Raw genomic sequence first — 6394 nt, forward strand, 5'->3', positions numbered from 1 at the left:
AAAAGCAAGGGGTCCTGAGAGAAGGAGAACTTAGTTCCTTTAGCTAAGTCTTCTCTGACTCCCCATGATGCCTTTCAAAATTATATTTCGTCTCTGGACTCTTGATTAATTTATGCACATTGCCTTCTCCAGGTTCCTGAACCCTTCTAGATGCCGGATCAAGACCACTGGCAGCTAAGATCTGGAAACAGCCCAAGTGCTCATCAGTAGGTGAGCAGATAAAAAAGCTGTGGGACTTTTACACCATGAAATACTATGCAGCAGTAAAAAATAAGGATCTCTTACCCTTTGAGACAGCATGGAGGGACCTGGAGAGTATCATGCTAAGCGAAATAAGTCAGTCAGAGAAAGACAAGTATCACATGATCTCACTTATATGTGAAATCTAATGAACAAAATACACTGAGGAGCAAAATAGATCCAGAGAATGGAAGGATGAAACAGACTGATGAAGCTCAGAGGTAAGTGGAGAGGGGGCGGTGAAGGGTGGCAAGAAGTGAGTAATGAAAGAACTTATATGCATAACCCATTGACACAGACAATATGCAGTGAAGGACTGGGGAGGGGACAGGAGCAAGTTGGAGGAGGTTAATGGGGGGAAAGGGTAACATCTGTAATACTTTCAAAAATAAAGATACTTTTTTTTTCTTTTTCTTTCTTTTAATATATTTTTTTACGTTTTTTTTTATTGAGGTATTATATGTGTACATATCTTACCATTACCACCCCCCACTCCACACCCATACATGCCCTTACCCCCCAGAGTTTTGCGTCCATTGTTTATGCTTATATGCATGCATAAAAGTCCTTCGTTTGATTTCTTATCTCCCCCACCTCTCCCTAACTTTCCCCCTGTAATTTGAAAGTCTGTTTGTTGCTTTACTGTCTCTGTGTCTATCTTTTTGTTCATCAGTTTATAATGTTCTTTATTATCCATAAATGAGTGAGATCATGTGGTATTTTTCTTTCATTGACTGGCTTATTTCACTTACTATAATATTCTCCAATTCCATCCAGGTTGCTGCAAATGATGAGAATTCCTTCTTTTTTATGGCAGCATAGTATTCCATTGTGTAGATGTACCACTGTTTTCTGATCCAGTCATCTGCTGATGGGCACCTAGGCTGTTTCCAAATCTTAGCTATTGTAAATTGTGCTGCTATGAACATAGGGGTGCATATATCCTTTCTGATTGGTGTTTCTAGTTTCTTCGGATATATTCCCAGGAGTGGGATTACTGGGTCAAATGGGAGTTCCATTTTCAGTTTTTTGAGGAAACTCCATACTGTTCTCCACAGTGGCTGCACCAGTCTGCATTCCCACCAGCAGTGCACGAGGGTTCCTTTTTCTCCGCATCCTCGCCAACACTTGTCGTTTGTTGATTTGTTGATGATAGCCATTCTGACAGGTGTGAGATGGTACCTCATTGTTGTTTTGATTTGCATCTCTCGGATAATAAGTGACTTTGAGCATGTTTTCATATGTCTCTTGGCCTTCCTTCTGTCTTCTTTTGAAAATATTCTGTTTAGGTCCGTTGCCCATTTTTTTATTGGATCATTTATCTTCCTTTTATTAAGTTGCATAAGCTGCCTGTAGATGTTGGAGATTAAACCTTTATCAGTGATAGCATTTGCAAATATGTTCTCCCATACAGTGGGCTTTCTTGCTGTTTTGTTGATGGTTTCTTTTGCTGTAAAAAAGCTTTTTATTTTGATGTAGTCCCATTTGTTAATTTTCTCTTTAGCTTCCATTGCCCTAGGGGCAGTGTCAGTGAAGAAGTTCTTTTGGAATATGTCTGAGATTTTGTTGCCTGTGGATTCCTCTAGTATTTTTATGGTTTCCCGTCTTATGTTTAAGTCCTGTATCCATTTTGAGTTTATTTTTGTGTATGGTGTAAGTTGGTGATCTAGTTTCACTTTTTTGCATGTGTGTGTCCAATTTTCCCAACACCATTTATTGAAGAGACTGTCTTGACTCCATTGTATGTTCATGCCTCCTTTGTCAAATATTAATTGAGCATAGTGGTTTGGGTCGATATCTGGATTCTCTATTCTGTTCCATTCATCTATATGTCTGTTCTTGTGCCAGTACCAGGCTGTTTTGAGAACAGTGGCTTTGTAATACAGCTTGAAATCTGGTATTGAGATCCCTGCTACTTTATTCTTCTTTCTCAGGATTGCTGCAGCTATTCGGGGTCTTTTTTTATTCCAGATGAATTTTTGGAGAGTTCTTTCTAGGTCTGTGAAATATGCTGTTGGTATTTTGATGGGGAGTGCATTGAATCTGTAGATTGCTTTGGGTAGTATGGACATTTTAATGATGTTGATTCTACCAATCCATGAACATGGTATGTTCTTACATCTGTTTACGTCTTTCTCTATCTCTTTTTTCAGTGTCCTGTAGTTTTCCGCGTATAGGTCTTTTACGTCCTTAGTTAAGTTTATTCCTAGGTATCTTAATTTTTTTGGTGCGATGGTAAATGGGATTGCTTTTTTAGTCTCTCTTTCTGTAAGTTCACTATTGGTGTATAGAAATGCCATAGATTTCTTGGCGTTAATTTTGTATCCCGCTACATTGCCGAATTCATTTATTAATTCTATTAGTTTTTTGATGGAATCTTTTGGGTTTTTTATGTACAATATCATGTCATCTACAAATAAGGACAGCTTCACTTCTTCTTTTCCAATTTGGATGCCTTTTATTTCTTCTTCTTGCCTAATTGCGATAGCTAATACTTCCAGTACTATGTCAAACAGCAGTGGTGAGAGTGGGCATGTCTGTCTTGTTCCTGTTCTTAGGGGAAATGGTTTTAGTTTTTGTCCATTGAGTATGATGTTTGCTGTGGGTTTATCATATATAGCTTTTATTATGTTGAGGTATGATCCTTCTATTCCCACCTGTTGAGAGTTTTTATCAAGAAAGGGTGTTGGATTTTGTCAAATGCTTTTTCTGCATCAATTGATATGACTATGTGATTTTATCTCTCAATTTGTTTATGTGATGTATCACATTTATTGATTTGCAGATATTGTACCATCCTTGCATTCCTGGGATAAATCCTGCTTGGTCATGATGTATGATCTTTCTGATGTATTGCTGGAGCCGATTTGCTAGGATTTTGTTGAGGATTTTGGCATCTATGTTCATGAGGGATATTGGTCTGTAATTCTCTTTCATTGTGTTGTCTTTATCTGGTTTTGGTATTAGGGTGATGCTGGCTTCATAGAAGGAGCCTGGAAGTGTTCCTTCCTCTTGAATTTTTTGGAATAGTCTGAGGAGGATAGGTTTTAGTTCTTCCTTGAAAGTTTGGTAAAACTCTCCTGTGAATCCGTCTGGCCCCGGGTTTTTGTTTGCCGGAAGCTTTTTGATGACTGCTTCAATTTCTTCCATAGTTACTGGCCTGTTGAGCTGTTTAGATTCTTCCTGATTGAGTTTTGGAAGGTTGTATTTGTCTAGGAATATGTCCATTTCCTCCAGGTTGTCCAGTTTGTTGGAATAGAGTTGTTCGTAGTATTTTGTAACAATCCTTTGTATTTCGTCGGGGTCTGTTGTTATTTCACCTCTTTCATTTCTGATTTTGTTTATTTGGGTCCTCTCTCTTTGCTTCTTGGTGAGCCTGGCTAGAGGTTCATCAATCTTGTTTATCCTTTCAAAGAACCAGCTCTTGGTTTTGTTGATCTTTTGTATTGTTTCTTTGGTCTCTATGTCGTTTATCTCCGCTCTGATCTTTATTATTTCTTTCCTTCTGCTTACACTGGGCTTTTCTTGTTGCTCTCTCTCTAACTCTTTGAGTTTTGGGGTTAGGTAATTTATTACCATTGTTTCTTGTTTTTTGCAGTTGGCTTGTAGAGCTATGAACTTCCCTCTCAGGACTGCTTTCGCTGTGTCCCATAGATTTTGGATTGTTGTGTTTTCATTGTCATTTGTTGCCATGATGTTTTTTATTTCTTCCTTGATGTCTTTGGTAACCCAGTCATGGTTTAATAGCATGCTGTTTAGTCTCCATGTGTTTGATTTCTTTGGGTTGTATTTATTGTAGTTGATTTCCAGTTTTATGCCACTGTGATCAGAGAAGATACTTGATATGATTTCTATCTTCTTGAATTTGGAGAGACTTTGCCTATGTCCTAACATATGGTCTATCTTTGAAAATGACCCATGTTCACTTGAGAAGAATGTATATTCTGTGGCTTTGGGGTGAAATGTTCTGAAGATGTCGATTAATTCCATCTGGTCTAGTGAGTCATTTAGGATTGATGTTTCTGTGCTGATTTTTTGTTTAGAGGATTTGTCCAATGGTGATAATGGGGTATTGAAGTCTCCTACTATGATTGTATTGCTGTCAATCTCTCCTTTGATATCTTCCAGGAGTTTTTTAATGTATCTTGGTGCTCCTATATTGGGTGCATATATGTTTACCAGAGTTATTTCTTCTTGTTGGATTTCTCCCTTTAGTATTATGAAGTGGCTTTCATTATCTCTTGTATTGTCCTTCACTTTGAGATCTAATTTGTCAGATATAAGTATTGCTACCCCAGCTTTTTTTTCATTTCCATTTGCCTGGAAAACCTTTTTCCATCCCTTTACTCTTAGTCTGTATGCGTCCTTTTTTTTTGAGGTGGGTTTCCTATAGACAGCAGATATATGGGTTTTGTTTTCTTATCCAATCTGTTACCCTGTGTCTTTTGATTGGGGCATTCAATCCATTTACATTTAAAGTTATTATTGATAGGCACTTATTTGTCGCCCTTTTTATTCTATACCCCTGTGTTCCTTCTTTGCTTCCTATTTCTTTCTTTCTTTTTTTTTTTTTACAGCAGACCCTTTAGCATTTCTTTCATTGCTGGTTTGGTTGTGATAAACTCCCTTAGCCCTTTTTTGTCTGTGAAGCTCCTGATTTCACCTTCAATTTTGATTGATAGCCTTGCTGGGTACAGTATTCTTGGATTGAGACCCTTCCTTTGCATGACTTTGTATATTTCATTCCATTCCCTTCTGGCCTGATGAGTTTCTGTTGAGAAATCAGTTGCTAGTCTGATGGGGGTTCCTTTGTATGTAACTGTCTGTCTCTCTCTGGCCGCTTTTAAGATTCTTACTTTGTCGTTGGTGTTTGCCAACTTAATTATAATGTGCCTTGGTGTCGGTCTTTTGGGGTTCATTTTGCTTGGAACTCTGTGAGCTTCTTGGATTTGTGTGGGTTTTTTCTTCCCTATATCAGGGAAGTTTTCTGTTATTATTTCTTCTAACAGGTTTTCTATTCCTTGCTCCGTTTCCTTTCCTTCTGGTACCCCTATTATCCTGATGTTATTTTGTTTTGTGTTGTCCTGAAGTTCCCTTAGGCTCTCCTCATGCTTTCTAATTTTTGTTTCTAGAAGCTGTTGTAATTGGGTATTTTTTTCCATCTTGTCTTCTAGCTCACTTATGAGGTCCTCTGCTTCTTCTAGTCTACTCTTGATGCTTTCTATTGAGTTCTTTACAGCAGTGATGTCATTTTTCATTTCTTCTTGGTTCTTCTTAATTTCCTCTTGGATCTTACTCATATTGTCGAATTTGTCTTCCATCCTTTTCAGCCACCTTATGACCATTTCTCTGAATTCTTTCTCTGATAGGTTGTTTGCCTCTAATTCGTTTACTTCCTTTTCTGGTGATGCCTGCTTCTCTTTCCTATGGGGGCTATTTCTTTGTCTCCCCATGGTCTCTCTTCTCCGGATGTCTGGTTATATAGTTCTCTCTCTCTAGCGTTGATTTAAAGGTACAAAATACAACACAACCAGGCACAACACACAAGGCACTGAACAGAATTGTATTCACGATATTAATAACCTCCAATAAAGGTAACAACCAGAGAAAGACAAATTAGGGGATAGGAGTGGAAGAGGGAGAGTAAAAAGAAAGAACAAAAAAAAAAAAAGAGCGTGAATCTGAACTTGGGAAAAGAGCAGAAAAAAAAAGGAAAAGAAAAAAAAGTAAGAGAGACAAGAACAATACTAAGAGAGAAAAGGGGAACAAACTATATATATGGGGAGTAGACTCCACTAGAACAACCACTAATCCCAGCAAATTCCAGCAACACGAGCCTGGAGATTAATACAAACTGCAACACCAACTAATATCAAGTGAGGCAAGGGAAAACAAAAGTAAAAAACAAACAAAAACAAAGCAAACAAAAGAACCAACCAAACAAACAAAAAGAATAATCAAAACAATCTCATAAAAAAGCATAAAAATTCAATCTAATCAACATTCAAGCAAACAACAACAAAAGGCCAGAGAGAAAAATAATTTTTTTAAGGTAGCGTAGAGAGAGGTATGTATGGATTTGGAGCAGGGGGTTGGGAATTAGATATATAAGTAGGGTGAAATTTTAGCAGAGGGTAAACTGAAAAAGTAGGGA

Source organism: Cnephaeus nilssonii, assembly GCF_951640355.1.
Source record: "Cnephaeus nilssonii genome assembly, chromosome: 6".
Classification (NCBI taxonomy): domain Eukaryota; kingdom Metazoa; phylum Chordata; class Mammalia; order Chiroptera; family Vespertilionidae; genus Cnephaeus; species Cnephaeus nilssonii.